This window comes from Rattus norvegicus, chromosome 14, assembly GCF_021556685.1.
Source record: "Rattus norvegicus strain SHRSP/BbbUtx chromosome 14, alternate assembly SHRSP_T2T, whole genome shotgun sequence".
NCBI lineage: Eukaryota > Metazoa > Chordata > Mammalia > Rodentia > Muridae > Rattus > Rattus norvegicus.
In genome coordinates this window covers 100,946,253-100,963,751 of record NC_141547.1, presented here as the reverse complement: position 1 = coordinate 100,963,751, position 17,499 = coordinate 100,946,253, and the positions used below count along the sequence as shown (strand labels likewise).

The window sequence follows — 17,499 nt, the reverse complement described above, 5'->3', positions numbered from 1 at the left end:
AACATCTTTTCTTGATTACGTGTAAAGTCAGCGTAATGGCGCTTCCGTGCATGTGCCATTGTACTTCGTTGTTAGTGCTCCCGCCTTCACTGCCCTCCTCCTTCCTTCTGTCCTTCAGCTCCCTTTCTTCCTCCCCAGATAGTCCTCCCTTCTACTCTCAGGTCTCACTCTTTTCACGTCTCTCGTGTTTCATCCTACGTGTCTCAAGCTCTTGATGATCTGGTTCCGTGTATAAAAGCACTGCTGTCAAGTCTGATCCACAGGACAAAAGGAGAGAACTGATTCCCACGATGTCATCTGATCTCCAGATGTGTGTCGCCGTGCACGCTCGCATGCATGCACACATGCACACATTGCAAAAAAGAAAAGGACGGGGGCTGGAGAGATGGCTCAGCGGTTAAGAACACCCGACTACTCTTCCAGAGGTCCTGAGTTCAATTCCCAGCAACCACATGGTGGCTCACAACCATCTGTAAAGAGATCCGATGCCCTCTTCTGGTGTATCTGAAGACAGCTACAGTGTACTTATATATAATAAATGAATAAATCTTTAAAAAAAAAAAAAAGAAAAGGACTCTTGAATTTAAACAGGAAGCTAGATTTACACAGTAGGCAACAAGATAGACTCATAACTATGTTGTCTAGTCTTACATTCTTTAAAAAACAATTTCAAGTTTCTCCATGAAGGGATAGGATAGACAATGCTTTTCTCCTTCCTTTCAAAACATTCCCAGAAAAGCACAGTGGAGCTCACAAACATTTTCTAGCCACACTTTAAGTCTCAAGGAATGAGTATACCTGTCTTACTATTCCATTAGTCTTATCTAGAATTCTGAGGACCCAAGGGGAATGGTTGGGTGTCTGGACTGTTGGTGGATGACGAGGCATATCATGTTTGGAGGATGTGGCATGATTGAGTCAGGACTGAGCAAAGCTGACGCTGACAAGGCCCAGCTGCTGGTCGGTGCTATTCCTGAGGGAGAGAAGTCCGCTTTATAGTCTTCATCATGACAGCTATGCTCAACTCTCAGCCCGATGGGGTACTCCTGTGGGGTAGCTGCTGTTCCAGACACTGCCGATGCAAGAGAAATCCAAATTGCAATTCCCTTCCTTTGTAGAGTGAAGTGTAGTGAGGGAGGCAAGATAAAGGGCTGAGTCGATGGGCTGATATGTGGGAAAATCAGAGAGAATAAAGCGTGTGTGTGTGTGAGGAGTGGGGACAACCTTTCAGAGGCTTTGAGGGAAGGCTTCAGTGAGAAGACATGGAGAGAGCCACCGGGGAGAGAAGCTTCCAGACGACGGTGAAGCCTGAAGCAGGCTGTACCTGGTGTGTTCAGGGACGAGCACAGAGACCAACAAGAGAGAGGAAAGATAGTATGGAGTCTTAGTAACAGTCTGGAGAGAGTGTGGGACTGGCCAGTTCTGACAGAGACCAGCCGCTGCTGCCTGCCTCTCACCCATGATAGCTTGACCCTTACATGCCTCTCACTCAATGATAGCATGACCCTTACATGCTTAGGCATTGCTAGAATTCTCCTTCAAAACCTGTGCGGTGAGCAGGCCGGCTTCCAGATCATGTGTTAGTGCCTTTGGCCACAAGCATCTAAGCAAACATTTCCCGGAGGCTCTAGCTGTTGGAACACAGGGGAAAACAATGAGTAGAGAACTTTGCCACTCTGAATTTCTCCTGCAAGCCTTAGTTTTGGAGCATGTCCTTGGGTCAGGGCCCCTGATTGATCCCAGTAGACAAACAGGAGTTAGCCAGAGCGTGCAGTTGTTCCTCAGGTTCTCTTGTGACTCTAGATTTTTTTTTTTTTTATGCAGTTGTTCCTCAGGTTCTCTTGTGACTCTAGATTTTTTTTTTTAATAGTATTTTACCAAATACAATATCAAGAAGGGACTTGCACCAGAAAGTTGACGAGGACATTGTCTGAGTCAGCATAGAGTGACAGTTCCCTCATCCCTTTCAGGAAGTTTCTACCGGCAGCTTCTCCTGCTGGTGTAAAACTGCCACATGACCAAAGGCAGATAGATCACCTGTGGAGACTTTCACTTCCTGTCTCACCGTCTCATTGACCTTGACACCCTCCTTATGATATCCTGTGAAGAAAAGGGCTGGACTGCAGTTTGAGGCATTGTCTAGATCTCAGGACTCACAGTGATTGAGAACTGGGGACCTGCTCTGGAGAACCCCTGGCCTCAGCCCTCCCCATCCCCACCCCCACCCGTGGGCAGGAGAGAGGCTCCCCTGTTGCTCTCCCCTGCATATTCAGCTGTGAGGTTTTGTTTGTGAAGAGACTCCGTCTTGATTCTCTTTTGGCGACTGTCTGTGCTTTCCTGTTGTCAGCTCAACCATAAACAGAAGAAACATGCACACACGCATCCAAGCACACGTGCACAGACATATATATATGCATTCAATTTCAAATACACCCACACATGCATGCACTTTCAAATACACACACATGCATGCACTTTCAAATATACACACACATACACACACATGCATGCACTTTCAAATACACACACACACACACACACACACACACACACACACACCTTCTTTTAAACATCTAGTCATTTGTCTCCTTAACATTTAAAAAGGGGTGATTCTGTTCTCTGCCTACTCTTGGCATTTTGTGAGAGACTACTGGAATGGGTGAACATCTGAACTGTGGTTCCAGCCTGTGATGTCTTCACTATTGTTTGGTTGTGCTAAATAGGCGGGTGACTAACACACAGCAGAGCTTGCACGGGCCTGTGCTTTATGAATGTTATAGGAGGAAAAACTTGTAAAGTAGACTGAACAAAAGAACGTATCCAGGGCCCCAAGTTTCTGGAAGTGGGACCATCGCTTCTGAAGTGACAGGTAGAAACCTGTTCTGTAGACAGAAGGCATTTACTCACTGAAGGAATCTGAGGAATGTTACCTCCCAAATGTAGCACTCTGGTGTGCTGACTTGTGATGAAAGGTACCTGGGGATCAGCAGTGGCTGGAAGAGGCTTTACTTTGAAAGTCTCTCTGATCTACTTAAAGATCAGGTTGGCCAAAGAGTACAGCTGCCTTTGATTTTCTCCCACGGATGCTGCCAACCAGGGAAGGCCCAGGGACCGCATCGCACTCAGACTTGGCTTTGCCCCGCACCAGGGAGATTAATTTACCTCTGTTGTTTGTCTTTGGGACGTTCAGTTACTTTGAAAATCCTTCACCGCCTCTCAGGATGGCTACATTCCCGGATCTCCCAGGCCTCTGTGAGGAAGCGTTCTTGGGTGATCCCGGTCTTGAGCTGCCCCTGTACACAGTGTGCATCTCTGGGCTGCTTATTTGGTCATCTGTCCATGGCCAATCCAGTGTACCAAACCCTCAGAGGGTAGAGGGGACACTTTCTCTACGAGCTGCATCTGAGCTGGCTTCAGGACCTTGGAGACACAAGGTGACACAGACTGAGCTCTGACCTTGTGCCAGCAGCTTCCTGTGCAGCGTCCTACACTCCAGAGAGCACCTTAGAAGGCCAACGGCAGCTAGACAAGAGCTGGATTGTTGCAGAAGATTATATAAATCTCGGCCCATGGTTTCTACCCCACCTTAAACCAATTAGCTCCTGAATGAATGACACACTCTCAGTCTTTTTTTTTTTTTTTTTTTAATTTTGTATATGAGCACACTGTCGCTGTCTTCACACACACACCAGAAGAGGGCATCGGATTTCATTACAGATGGTTGTGAGCCACCATGTGGTTGCTGGGATTTGAACTCAGGACCTCTGGAAGAGCAGTCGGTGCTCTTTTTTTTTTTTTTTTTTTCTTTTCTTTTTTTCGGAGCTGGGGACCGAACCCAGGGCCTTGTGCTTGCTAGGCAAGCGCTCTACCACTGAGCTAAATCCCCAACCCCGCAGTCGGTGCTCTTAACCACTGAGCCATCTCTCCAGCCCCACTCTCAGTCTTTAATTACAATAAGCCCTAAATTTTTCATGGTTCTTCCTTGCCCCCAAGCCTGGGAAACCTAAACCCCACCCATGTCTCTTCTGTCTAACTATTGGCTATTGGCATCTTTATTCACCAATCAGAATTAACTTGGGGGCAGGGTCATTAGGGCTATTGGTAGATTTTAGGTCCCCACTTAACTTTACAATACAAGCAACATTAGTCCAACCCTAACTGGGTTGTCTGGGGACAGAAGAATGAATGGTGGTGTCTCAGTTGCTCCAGCTGGATACACCCAGGCATTGTTGTTGATCAGGGTGAGGTCCTGGGCCTGCCTTGAAGAAGGCTCAGGCACCAGGCCAGATAAAGTATTGCACGAACTTACAGCACTGTGACGCATGTGCTGGCTTCCAAGTGGGGCGCTGCCAAGGCAGGAGGTGAACCGTACGCAATTCTGTTCCATTGGCTCTCTGGATCATCAAGGACAGTATGGAGCCAAGCCTAGTGGCCCAGGCCTGTAATCCCTGACACTTGAGAGGTTGAGGCAGGAGGATGGTCAATTCAAACACAGCCTGGGCAACTCAATAGTGAGACCCTTGTCTCAAAACAAAAAGTAAGAAAGTGCTGGGGTTGTAACTCCACACTAGGGTGTTGGTCTAACATGTGAGAGGGTCTGGACTGATTCCCAGTATCACAAAAAAGAAGATAAAATGAATGAGTGAGTGAGTGAGTGAATGGAAGAAAGAAAGGAAGAAAGGAAGGAAGAATAAAACAAAAAATAACATTACACCAATAGGTTTCTGGTGACGGGAAACCACTGCTGCCTTGATCTACAGAAGAGTTGAGCCTCGAAACCCGTCTTGTTTGGCTTCCGGTCCTACTTAATGCTTTGAAATATTTTTTGAAGATCCTCTCTTAAAGTATGGTTTAAGGCTCACCTCTTTCCTTAATTGAGGTGTAATTTTTAGTAAGATTTATTTGCTTCAAGTGTACCACGTAATCGCCACACAATCTGGTTTTTTTTTTTTTTTCTTTCAGGAAAGAAAGTGAAGTTTATTAATAATTTATTGCACAGGTTTTTCCACATCAAGAATTTTTGCTGAAAAGAGAAACAGGTGGGCCTGAATTCAGTTTTCCCCAAGATTTCTAAAAATATTTCCCCTAAAAAAAGGAATCCACCCTCTAATTTTAAAGAAAATATATTTCTTACACAAGACAATCCAAACTGATGCAAAATATTTATTCCACGTTAGTTATTTTATGCAGTAGTTTTTCCCCTCAACAGACTTGTGGTAACCACATCTTTTAAATCTGTAAATAATGTTATCAAAATAATCTTAATCTTTGAATCTCACAAAAATTCATATTTTACAATCCACCCTGAATATCAAGGCTGCAAGAATAACATTTCCTATATCCAAATATTTTACAGCTGTACCCAAAAAAAAGGAAAAAAAAAAAAAAACCCCAAACAAAAACAACCACATATGCTTGGTTAAGGGCTAAGTTACCCCAGCAGCCAAAAATAAAATAAAATATCCAAATTATTAGCATTAATTTAATACAATTATAACTTCAATAGTCACTTTGTCATTGACAATGATTGTGTGAGCACAGGCTGGGTGCCCAGGGCTGGGAGCAGAAGCTGTTGAGCAGCGCAGCGCCCCTCCCTGCATCTTTGCCTGCACAGCTCCCACTTGTGCACAGCCCAACAGGTACTGTGTGTGCTTAAAAATTCCCACCACACAAATGTCTACTGAGCAGATAACAGGGAAGAACAACAAAAGCTAAGCAGGACAATGGCTCTGTCTTTGGGATATGACTATTTCCCTTGTGCACGAAGTATTCAACAACAGAAGAAAGGAAAGAACTTTATATTCTCTAACACAAGGCCGAGCTCAGCGGGGCAGGGCAGCTGCGAGCATTTCTACTTTCTACTTCCAGGCGTCGTCGTCTGACGTCTCGCTGCTGCTTGTTCCCGTGTCTGAGTCCTCACACTCTGCAATGCAAGTGCTTCTCCATGGGGAGAACAGGCTGGAACTACGGCCTTGTAAGAAGCCATTCTTTACAAACCCGTTCCTTCGTAGCTGTTCTGTTCTCTCCTTGAGTTCATCCTCTGTGAGTGGGAGGCAACTCTCATCATTTTCAGGATACTCCTGCCACCCCATTGCTTTCAATAACCTGTGCTCTGCTTCTAGAGAGTGTGACAGGACCTCCCTCTCCTCTACCATGGGTAGAGAAAGCCCGTTCTGAAGACAACCTTGTTCTCCATTTTCCTTTGGTTCAGGTGTGTGGCTGCCCTCCAATCTTAGCCCCTCCAGCTTGTCACAGTCTCTACTTTGGGAGCAGTCTTCATTGCGCTCATCCTTCAGAGTCTTCAGGAACTCGCTCTTCCTGTCTGTGGTTCGTCGGGTCAATTTGGTCAGGCGAGAGGAGCTGATCTCTATCGGAGGGGTAGTACTGGAGGGACTCTCTTTGGGAGCGTTGAGAACTACACCAGCAGCTAGTACCACTGGTTTAGTAACAGAAACTGGATTGGTCAAAGCAGCCTCCCGGCTGGAGGAAAGTGATCCAGGTTTGTGTTCCATTCTGTTAGCTTTCCATGCGTTGGGCTTAGAGGGAGGTGGTGCAGGCTTGGGAACCAAGTTCTTATAAACACTCGGGACCATGGTTGACACTTTGTTCCCATTTGCATGGTGGGATCCTGAGGTAAATGCAGCGGAAAAGGCGGCAGCAGGATCCTCTTTGGAAATTTTTTTGATGACTAGCATCTTTGAGGGTTGCTTGGCACTAGGTGGATTTTCCCACACTCCAGAAGGGGTCCCAATAGGTCTGCATGGCTGATTCTGTTTGCCAGCTTCTGGATTCAAAGAAGGGAAGTCTTCCTCTTCAAACTGCAACTTTTCTACTTTATCCTCTTTTTTCTCTTCCCTAATTTCAGTTGGTGTTTTTTCTTGAAAGGCACAGCCTTTCCGGGAATGGAAGCTGCCATTCCAGTGTCGGTGGTTTCCTGTACTACCTCCACCACGTTGGCTCATGCCATCATGACCTCGGGAAGAGCCATGCCAACCAGACAGATTCCCTGTGGTTCCAGCATACGCTCCCTTAGAGACACCAGAGTCAACAGAATCATGGCGGAATAGGGAGGGCTGGTGCCAAGAATCTCCTGTAGTCCGCAGAGGTCCATTGTTAAAAAAGCCATCAGAGGAATTATGTCTACGACGGCTTATTCCAAATCTACCTTCTCCACGGGATAGGTGCTCTCCGTGTTTGTCAAAGGTGGCTGTAGATGACTTAGCTGACTGTGGCGTTGAAAAATTTAGCCAAGCAGGAACAAAGTCATGCTGCGCCATTTAGGTCCAGTGTCTTTTCAGCAAGTTGAGGCATCCAACCTCATGGCCAGGATCCTCAGAGTGTCACCTCTGTGGTCCTGTATCCAAGTTGCCACCTGTATCTTCCACGAGGTTTCCTTGTAAAAAGGGTCTAAAATAGCCTGGGCAGCAGCACGCCTTGTGATGAAGCACAAAGAAGCCCAGCTCTGTGTGGCCCACCCTCTGAATCCTCTCAATCACTCATCCTCAATACCTAGTTCCCAACACTTTTCCACAGGGGGAAGGGGAAGGGGAAGGGGGAAGGGGAACATAAAAAGTTATTTGTTACATTTAAAAAAGGGGGGAAAGGGGGAAAAGCTATGTCTATGTTCACCTCATTCAACTTCCTTGAGTAATGGCACTATAATGTTGCTTAAATAGGCAAAACATGGACATCTGCACAGGGAGTGCAAACACTGTTCATAACAAGGTCATGGCTAAAAAGACAAGTGGTCTCAGGTGTGAACAGGAAATGTCATCAGGGTGACAGGTCAAAACTGTATAGTAAAGCACTGGGATAGAGCTTCTGCACAACCAGTTCCAGTGGCACAATATCCACAACAAAAGCTTTTAAAACAGAAATCTCATTATCATACACAACTGCTTAAAGCAGTGTGCAGATAAATGCTTTCATTGGTTTTAACCTTCAAAATCTAAAGATATAAGTAGTCTTGTTTTGTTTTTTGTAAAAGGAATCCAACAGAAACTTGATATATTTTTCCTGCCACAGAATAGCAGCTTTCAAGGCAAATGTCTTGGTATAAAGCTCCTAAATATATATCCTATTTCTTTGGTCTTTACTATTTATACATTCAAAGCAAAATTATAAGTAGAAAAGGTAAGGGTCAAGGAGAAAGAGAATTCCAAAATGAGGTTTTCTTCTTATTAATTTTCTGTATTTCACTTGTTCTCCTCTTTCCCAAAAACTGAACTGTGCTTCCAGAAGTGATATGAAGAATCTTCTATTGCTTTATTGAAGAAATCACTTTCTAATTTGGGTCCATCTCCATCATTACACAAACATTAAAAAGGCCACTTGAGTCTGCAAATCCAGCAGCGGCGGGGCTACGGTCAAGGACGACTCGCAGCGTCTAAGGACGCGTCCCCAGCTTCTCCGACCAGCAGAGGTGACTAGCCCACAACCATAACAAAGCTCTTCCCAAAATCACACAATCTGGTTTTAAAAGGCCCAGACTAACCCTCTGTCCATCATTGTCAGTGACCAATTCCAAGCTCATCCCTGGCCCCAGGCACCGCCCACCTTTTTGTCTCTGTGGCTTTGCTTGTTCTGTGACACCTAAGTAGCTCCGGCTGACCTTGAAATCACAATGCTCCTGTCTCTGCTCCCTGAGTGCCGGGTGAGTGCCACCTCGTCTGGTTAGGTTTGCATCTTAACCTGAGCAGAGTCAGGTGATACTCAGTGTTCTGTGCACAGCCGGTGCGGACTATATGTTGTGGTCTATACATTCTGTATGTGATCTGTTCCTTTTGGCTTGTGGATAATCCACTCATAGACGTTACATTGCCATCTGCTGTTGACCATTTGAGTTGTTCTGGGCTGTAGCTATTATGCACGAAGCATGTATATCCATGTAGGTGGTTTTGGATACATGTGTTTAGTTCTCTCAGTTAGATCGCTTGTTGTGGATTGGTTCTAATGCTGTATGTGTTAATTTGGCTCCCAAAATCTCATGGGAACCCGCATGTCTGCCTATAAGACTCTGAGGATCCCTGTCCCCATTTGGCTCTAATTGGTAAATAAAGTTGCTGGTGGCCAATGGCTGGGCAGGGAGACAGAGTCCGGACCTTAGATTTCCCAAGCAAGGGAAACCACCGGGCTGCAGAAACATCGAGCCTGAAGCTGCAGGGGAGAAAGTCACTCGAGGTAACGCTCGGGTAGAATGGCGCCAGGGTCCAGTCTCCCGATCGGGTCTGGGGTAGCAGAGATGAAATATAAATTTTAGAAGTAATAATTCAGGAATTATTATTAGAGGGGAGGCATTAGCGTTATGAAAGGTTGGGAGTGGCCCAACCATTGAGCTGCTTAGGGCATGTGAGAAATAAGGCTGTGTGTGTCTTTCATTCGTGAATCTGAAACATTTGGATGGGTAGCGAGGAGCTCCTGTGCACGCGCCGGGGAGCTTAGGTCGAATGAACCTTCTACAGCTTCCGTCCCTGGCAGTTATCCCTGGGGACACAGTGCATATTGATCCAGGTATTCATGCTTAGTTCTTAAAGAAACTGCCGAGCTACTTCCCAGGTTGGACACGCCACTGCAAAGTCCCTTCAACAGAGTGTGCAGACCAGGCTTCTCCAGGTCCTCAACAAACCAAAACCAAACCAAACGACGACAAAACACACAAAACAAAAATTTGCCAGCTATATTAAAAAACCCAGGGGGCAGCAGGTAAACTTCTCCGGGGATGGGAAAGGGGTCTGTCTTGTTCATTAACTACTCAATCCTAAATATTAGTGGGAAGTTATGCATTGGTTCAATGCTGCTGCTGTTTTTGCTTTTTTTTTTTTTTTTTTTTTTGCTACAGACTTAAGACAGCACGCATTTATTCTTTTAACGTTCTGGACACCAGAATTTGGAATTAGTTTCATTGGGTCCAAGTCAGTGTGTCAGCAGAGACTCTGAACGATACAGGGGGATCCATTCTTTCCTGACCTTTTCCTTCTTTCCTCCCCACCCTCCCGTAAGATGGCTTGCCTTCTGTTCTGTACTGAAATACATGTTTCTTCCCCTCAGCTCCCCTTTGATGATTACATGTAGAATCTACCTACATAATGTAGGGTAGCACACCCGAGTTTCATTTGCCCTAAAAAAACCTCCATAGGTTCCTGGGATTAGGTCCTGAATATCTCTGGGGCATTTTTCAGCTGACTACAGTCAGCTGTCTGTGTGAGGAAGCCTCCGGGGCTCAGATTCGGAGTTGGCTAGTTCTGGCAACGGTTCCCGTTGAGGGGTCTTTTAGAGGCTCAGGTAGATCCTAGAGGCATGCTGGAATCACTTGGGCTCCATATTTCTTTACTTCCCCCCAACCCTCCCCAACCCTCCCCCGACTCTCTCTCTCTCTCTCTCTCTCTCTCTCTCTCTCTCTCTCTCTCTCTCTGTCTCTCTCTCTCTGTCTGTCTCTCTCTCTCTGTCTGTCTCTCTCTCTTCTTCCTAGAAACAAAAGCACTTGGGCAGCCACCGGGTGGTGGAGGGGCCTCTGATGGTGCCCAACAGCCCGGTTTTAGCCTTCTGCCATCAACACTTACTGCTCCTGTGGTCTGGGGCAGCTTGCTGGGCTAGCTCAGCACAGCAACCCCTTTCTCATCCTCACTAACCCTTCCTTAATCTTGCCGCCCCACAGGAGCGGGCCACGTTGCAATCCCGCAGGCGGCCAGCAGAGGTCAGCATCTCCGCGCAGAGTCCCGAGGCCGCGGTGGGTGGAGCAGGGCTCGGTGGTATCTTCCTGCCACCTCTGGTACACGGTGCTGCTTTCTGGTCCTGAGGTATCAGCCATTTGTATCCCCACTGCTTACCTGGCTTTCTTCGCTTCCGACGTAAGAGAAGGCGGGCTCCCTGGGGGTCGGTTTGGAGGAAGACCTGCGAAGGAGTGCGTGCATGGTTGTAGCCAGAGGGCCAGAGGCACTGAAATCCCAGAGACCTTCCTGAGAGCAGGGAACTTAGAATGAACTTTCTGCCTAGGGTCTCAGATTGTTGACCAAAGTTCTAAAGTCCCACAGTTCCTGTAGCTGGTGGGTTTGGGTGGAGCCCGGCAGGATGCTTGGAGCTGGGCTGTCCCTTCTTTAGCAGCCCAGTGCCCTAGGTCTGCAGTGAGAGAGTCTTGGCTATTGGACTTTGGGCAAGGCCAAATATTAAAACCTCAGCCCAATCATTTTATTTTCCCGCTTGTGCCCTTCATAACTAAAGGAGGCCCCCTTGATGCCAGTATGGATCACTGCAGACAAGGAGAAGCTAAATTCTGGTCTCGAACTAAACAGCCTGTCTTTAAAGCAGTTTCATTATTCACGATGAATAAAAGGTAGCTGTAAACACTTGTGTATGGTGTAATTTTCATAGCTTGGAAGGTCATGTGTTTTTCCTGCTTGTAGAATTTCTGATTGAAATTAGTTGGACAAACAAACAAAACAAAAAGAAAAGGCATGAGAAACACACACAATACACCCTAAAAATACAAAATCACAAGCCACAATATAGAAAAATGTACAATGAAGCAATACGAGACAAAACAAACGAGTCCAACTCTGAAAACAGCATTGGGTTTGTTTAACGTTAGCCAACAACTGTTGGGCGTGGGGCCTGCCCTTAAGTGTGTCCTGTAGGGCATGGGGCCTGCCCTCAAGTACACCCTGGGAGGCTCCATTAAAGAAAACTGATTTTCCCTTTGTAAAGAGTTACCAGTCAGGTTGGGGATTTAGCTCAGTGGTAGAGCGCTTGCCTAGCAAGCGCAAGGCCCTGGGTTCGGTCCCCAGCTCCGGAAAAAAAGAAAAGAGTTACCAGTTAGAGACAGCTTCTGGGTTAGGGCACCCGTGTCTACTTCCTTGTCTCAGCGAGCTGGGACCCTATCTGGGTTGGATCTGTGCAGGTCCCATGTGTGCTGCCAGAGTCCCTGTGAGCACGATATACGCACCATTCCTGCTGTGACAGGAAGACAAGGTGTCTTTGGTGTCGACCATCCACTTTGGCTTTTACAAACCAGGGTTCTTACAGAAGGCTAGTCAGGAGAGGGAGGGGAGGGGGAGGGGGAGAGGGGGTGGGGGGAGAGAGAGAGAGAGAGAGAGAGAGAGAGAGAGAGAGAGAGAGAGAGGAGACCCTGGTCTGGCTCAGTTTTACTCTGCGGCAGGCACAAAGGCCTCATAGCAGACACTTGGTAAACACTCTGAATTGTGGCTAGGTGTGACTTTAGGAAGGGAATCGCTGGAGCAGAAAAGGCCCCTAGGCTATGCGTTCTGCCAATGAACTCCAGCCCAGATCCTTCAATCAATCGACTTTGCTCTGCAGGGTGTGATAACAATCAGTGCAGCCTGGAAGGTTGTCAGCCTCCTTGCCTGCAAACCTTTAACTTCCTATGCTGATTCGGCCCCTCACAGTTTGGATGTGTGTGGCCAGCTCTCCCTGTATCCTCCTTCCCGACATTGCAGGCCGAAAGAAAGGAGAGAAAGAAAGGAGAAAGAAGAAAAGGCATCCTTTTGGTTCTGCCTGTCCTCTGGCCACACACACCCTTACCGGTTCTGCCCTTCCTCCTACTCATGGAGGCCTCCCAGCCACTAGGCACCCTGCTGGCAGTTTAGCAACACCTGGCTCTCACTGGATGTGGGCTTCGCTTGCAGCTAGAATACCAGGTGTGCCCCTGTGAGCAGTGTCTGCTAGATACAGAACACAAATAGTTCTTGCATTTCAGAAAAGCCCAACAGCCATGCAGTTGGCCTTACTGAAGGACTGGGAACCGGAGAAAAAGGAACATTCTAGGGCTGTTTTCAGGTGTGTGAAAAGTTAAACTTGCACCACCCGGAAGCAGGAAGCAAAACTCAGCAGGTGGGATGGCCTGCGGCTGGTGGAGGAGGGGCTGCCTCAGGGATGACACAGAAAAGGCAGGAAACTAAGGAAGCTGAACATCCTGGGGGCCCATCAAGGCTGGTTTGTTTATTGCTTGCTGGTCCCAGATGTTGAGACACATTAGGAAAGGGTCATTTGGTAACCATCCAGGGGTGTTATCTTCTGGGGAGACCGAACAAATGTACTGTGAACTGTCTGGGGAAACACACAGCAAGGTCAGATGCAAATTCACTGCAGGGCAATGGTGCCAGGTGGATCTGATACACCAGAGGCCCAGCTCCCCTTCCCTCCAACCCTGACACTGATTCCAGGCTCCACTCCTGAGCACAATATAGAGCCACTGGAGACGGGTGGAAGGCTGGTAGGGTCCTGCCCCTTCGGCTGCCATCCATCCCATCCATTCTCCGAGGAAGTAGACAGGGAGAGGTAAAGCCATCGGAATGTGGCTGCCTATTTTGGTAGCCCATGTAGGTTGCCCAATTTCTGTACTTTCACTTGGGGCCCATGAAAGTTACCAGAAAATGTCCTCAGGCCTGGGTGTAAATTAGTCACCAATACTTTGGCAGGTTTTATGTGTGTGTTCTTGGCACAGCTAGGTTAAGGTTAACACACACTCACGCAGAGCTGGGTTTCTCTGTGTAGCCCTTTCTGCCCTGGACATACCCTTGTAGGACCCAATCAGCCCTACATCCGGGAGGTCCCACTCATGAAAACACAGAGACAGAGAGTGATGCAATCAAGCAAGAGGTTTAATGATCCAGAGCACTGGGGTGGCCCTGTAACTGGGAGAGAGGCGACCTCCAGTAACAAAAGCACACACTTTTATACTCTTGTGGAGGACAGCCTTGGGCAACAGCATGAGTTGGTCCTTGATGACACACAATGACATTTACACTCCTTAATGGAGAGGTATCTTTGGCACACGGGTGGGGGACTGCTAAGGGCCTTTCCCTATTCACAGTTAGCTCATTTCCTGGAACAGGGTGTTATCCTAAATTCTTTGGACAGGGTGTTAAAATCCCAGCCACCTGGTGTTTCCATTGTCATTAAAGTTTGAATCTTACACCCTGTAGACCAAGCTTTCCTCAAACCCACAAAAGCCTCTCTCTTTCTGCCTCCTGAGTATTGGGACTAAAGGTGTGTGCTAACACACCCAGCTCAGGTATAATTTTTTTAAAAAGATTTATTTATTATATATATATGAACTGTAGCTGTCCTCAGACACAACAGAAGAGGGCATCAGATCTTATTACAGATGGTTGTGAGCCACCATGTGGTTGCTGGGAATTGAACTCAGGACCTCTGGAAGAGCAGTCAGTGCTCTTAACCACTGAGCCATCTCTCCAGCCCCGATATAATTTTTTAAAACATTATTTTACTTTAAGTCAGTCAGTCTGTCTGTTTGTCTATCTCTGTCTCTGTCTCTTTGCTTCTGTGTGTGTGTGTGTGTGTGTGTGTGTGTGTGTGTGTGTGTGTGCATAGCTTATATATGTGAAAGTTAGAGGTCAACCTTGGGTTTTAAGGGTCCATGATTCACTGAAGAAAAACACCCCAGACTTAAACAGTATGTAAATGTAGAGAGCATTTTAATCTGCAGAAGTCCAGCATGTTGGGGTCTCCCATTACCAAGATAGAGAGATACCCAAGTAAGCTTATAGACCTGATTTAAAGCACATTAGGGGAATTCTGGGAAGAATAGGTGAGCTCTATCTTAATCTGTTCTCCTTATCTCTAGGGACATTCTACAAACATTGCCGGGGTGTTGGGGGAGCTGGAAACTGTTGCTGGTGGGAAGGCTAGAAGCTGTTGCTGGGGGAAGTCTGGAAACTGCTGCTGACTTATTGTCCTTACCTCAGGCCAGGTAGTGGGGCAGCTTCTGAGGCCTGGACTTACCTGAGCTTGTTCAGTTCTTGGAAACAGAGATTTAGGTCTAGTGTCCTTAACTGTCAATTTGAACCCTGTCATGGAGTCAGTTTTTCTCAGGGTATTGTTTCTTAGTTACCATACACCTCGGTCGTTATTTTTTTGTTTGTTTCTTTGTTTGTTTGTTTTCAAACAGGGTCTCTCATTGGCCTCAGGCTTGGCAATTGAACTAGGCTGACTGGCAGAGGAGCTCCAGTGATTCTCCTGGATCTACCTCTCAAACTCTGTGGTTACAAGTGTGGGCACTATAATGGCTTTTTTATGTGGGTTCTGGGGATTGAACTCAGGTCCTCATGATTGTATAGCAAGTACTTTATGAGCTGAACCTCTTCCCCAGACCCTTTACCTTCATCTTGAAGGCCAAATAAATGCAAACAAATGGAGTCCTATCGTGTATCTCCACCCTCAGCGTCTGCAGCAATGTTTCCTTCTTTGGCCCAACCTGTTGCAGCACCAACTGCTTCTTTGAGTCCCTCCCATGTGCCTCAGAGGTTACTGTGAAGTCACCACAGATATTTCAGTCACTGTGGCATCCTCAAGTGGTTCCCATATGCACAAAGGCTTGAGACCCAAGGATCTAAGGCAATCCGACACATCATGGTTTAGAAAAGGCCAGACTTACAGAATTTCCACAAAATGTCCCTTCTTGCCTTCATGTTATGACCCCGAGAATCTGCAAGTATTATTCTCTCTTCTGGAACATCATAGCACGAATACTTCTGCGCCAAGGGATCCTAAAAGCAGTGTGATCCTCTGCCTCAGGTCCCAAGGAAAGTTTCTTCTAGTTCTGTCCCACTTTGCTCTGCCTGGTGTCTTTACAAGATTGTCCATTAATAGTCTGAGCTCTCGGTCACAGTGGCTGGGAACGACGTTCTATCTTTAGGCTCCAGGGATGGTTAGGGCTGAGGGACTGAGTCTGAGTCCAGACTTTGTGAGCAGTGGAGTCCTTCCACAATGAGGCAGGGGTCCTAACCTTTACTCAAGGTCATACTGTTAGGATTTATTGGCTGAAGTACCTGGAGGCAGGCAAAAAAAGGTCAATAAATGGAGCAGAGATGAATATTGGGGTGATGAGAATTTTAAGTAGCCCCTGATGGCCTGCGTTTGACTGTGGACATTTAGGGATTGTCCTTGTGCGAGAGCTCTTAGTTTAGACTGATGATTAATGGTGTGGGCAGGGAAGGCCTGTTTCTCAACCACCTTGGTATTTGACACTATGGCACCACCACCTGATTTCTAGGCCCCCTTGTGTAAAAAGGAGCTGTCATCTAAATATTAGGGATAGATGGCCTGAGGCAATGTGCCCTGCTGTATGTGTGAGGGATGGGGTAGTGGTTCCTCAAAGGTTTCAATGCAAGAATGAGATGGGGAGTGGTCTGTGTCTGGTTGGGGAAGAAGATTTGAGATGTTGAGGGATGGACATGATTGGATAGTAAGTATAGAGTGTTCTGCTAGTGTCACCTGGAAAGAAAGCACCCAGCGGGAAGATAGAGTTTATAAGCTTTTATACATTAAGAGGTGGGCAAGTTGTGGAAGGAGAAGACAGTGGTAGGTGATCCAACAGTTAGTTTTCTGAATTCACAAATGGGGAGCTCAGCAACTGCTAAAGTGTGTGTGCAGGGTGTCTATCCCTGAGTGCTAAGGTTTAATTTTTTGGGCAGGTATGCCACAGGTGCAAAGGAAGTTCACAGTTGATGGCCTAGGACCTGGAGGGCATATTCTTCTTTTTCTGTTACAGAGAAGGAGAAGGGACCGGTTAGGTCTGGAAGGTGTAGCCTGAAGGAGAACCTAGTGGAGCTTATGAAGGAGCTTGATAATGGTATGAGAAGGGTTTATGTGAGTAGGTCAAGGACTGCCTCATACATGGAGGCAGACAAGGAAGGATGAGAGGAGATCCAGGAACATAAGAAGCTAGGAATGATAAAATCTCCTCTTTGGTAGAGAGGCATGAGAGGGATTGGATTAGATGTTTTCTAACGAATAATGGCTTTGTGGGTTGTGGTGATAGTTCCAAGTAGGTGAACTGAGGGGTGGACAGTTGGCTCTCAGATGGTGAGACTCTATAGCCCCAGTTGGACAAGAAATTTAGAAGAGCAAATATGTCAGTTTGGCTAATTTGCATGGATGGACTTCAGAGGAGAATGTCATCTACATACTGTATAAGTTAAATTTATGGAGGGATAAAGAGGCCAGGGCCCGGCGAAATAGGTGTGGGCTATCTCAAAACCCCTGTGGTAGGACAGTCCAGGTGAGTTAGGTAGAGGTGGGAGGGTCATAAGGGTCAGTCTAGATAAAAGCAAATATGTTTTGTGACTGGATGTCAAGGAAAATAGAGAAGAAGGCCTTCGAGGTCCATGCCAGGTATACAGGGAGGCTCCTGAGGAGAAAGGAGTGTATAAGGGTTAGCTATGATGGGTAGGTAATCAGGACAACTGCAGAATTGATGATCCAGAGATTTTGAACCAGGCAATAGGTCCCATATATATAACTGCACATATAGGAGTGTTAAAGTGTAGAGCAAAGTAGTTGCTTTTTCTTAGGAAGTGAGAGATGATATTCTTAGGTCCCCTGAGGCTCTGGAACAAGAGTGGGTACTGAGCTTGATAATCCAGGTGGGGATGATGACAGGGGAAAGGTGTTTGGGAACGGAGTGGTTTGGACTTACCTGGCAGGCTGGAAGGAAATGATGTGTTGGAACCAGTAGTTTGTGTG

The 17,499-nt window shown here is 46.8% G+C and overlaps 1 pseudogene across 1 annotated transcript; it reads right to left on the bottom strand.

Moving 5' to 3' along the window:
• Positions 1 to 5,015: 5,015 nt before the first annotated feature.
• On the bottom strand, positions 5,016 to 7,477 carry LOC100361636 (vasculin-like protein 1-like; annotated as a pseudogene). Its single transcript, XR_015637626.1, has one exon. The product of XR_015637626.1 is annotated as a vasculin-like protein 1-like, transcript variant X2 (transcript).
• Between the last annotated feature and the right edge of the window lie 10,022 nt (positions 7,478 to 17,499).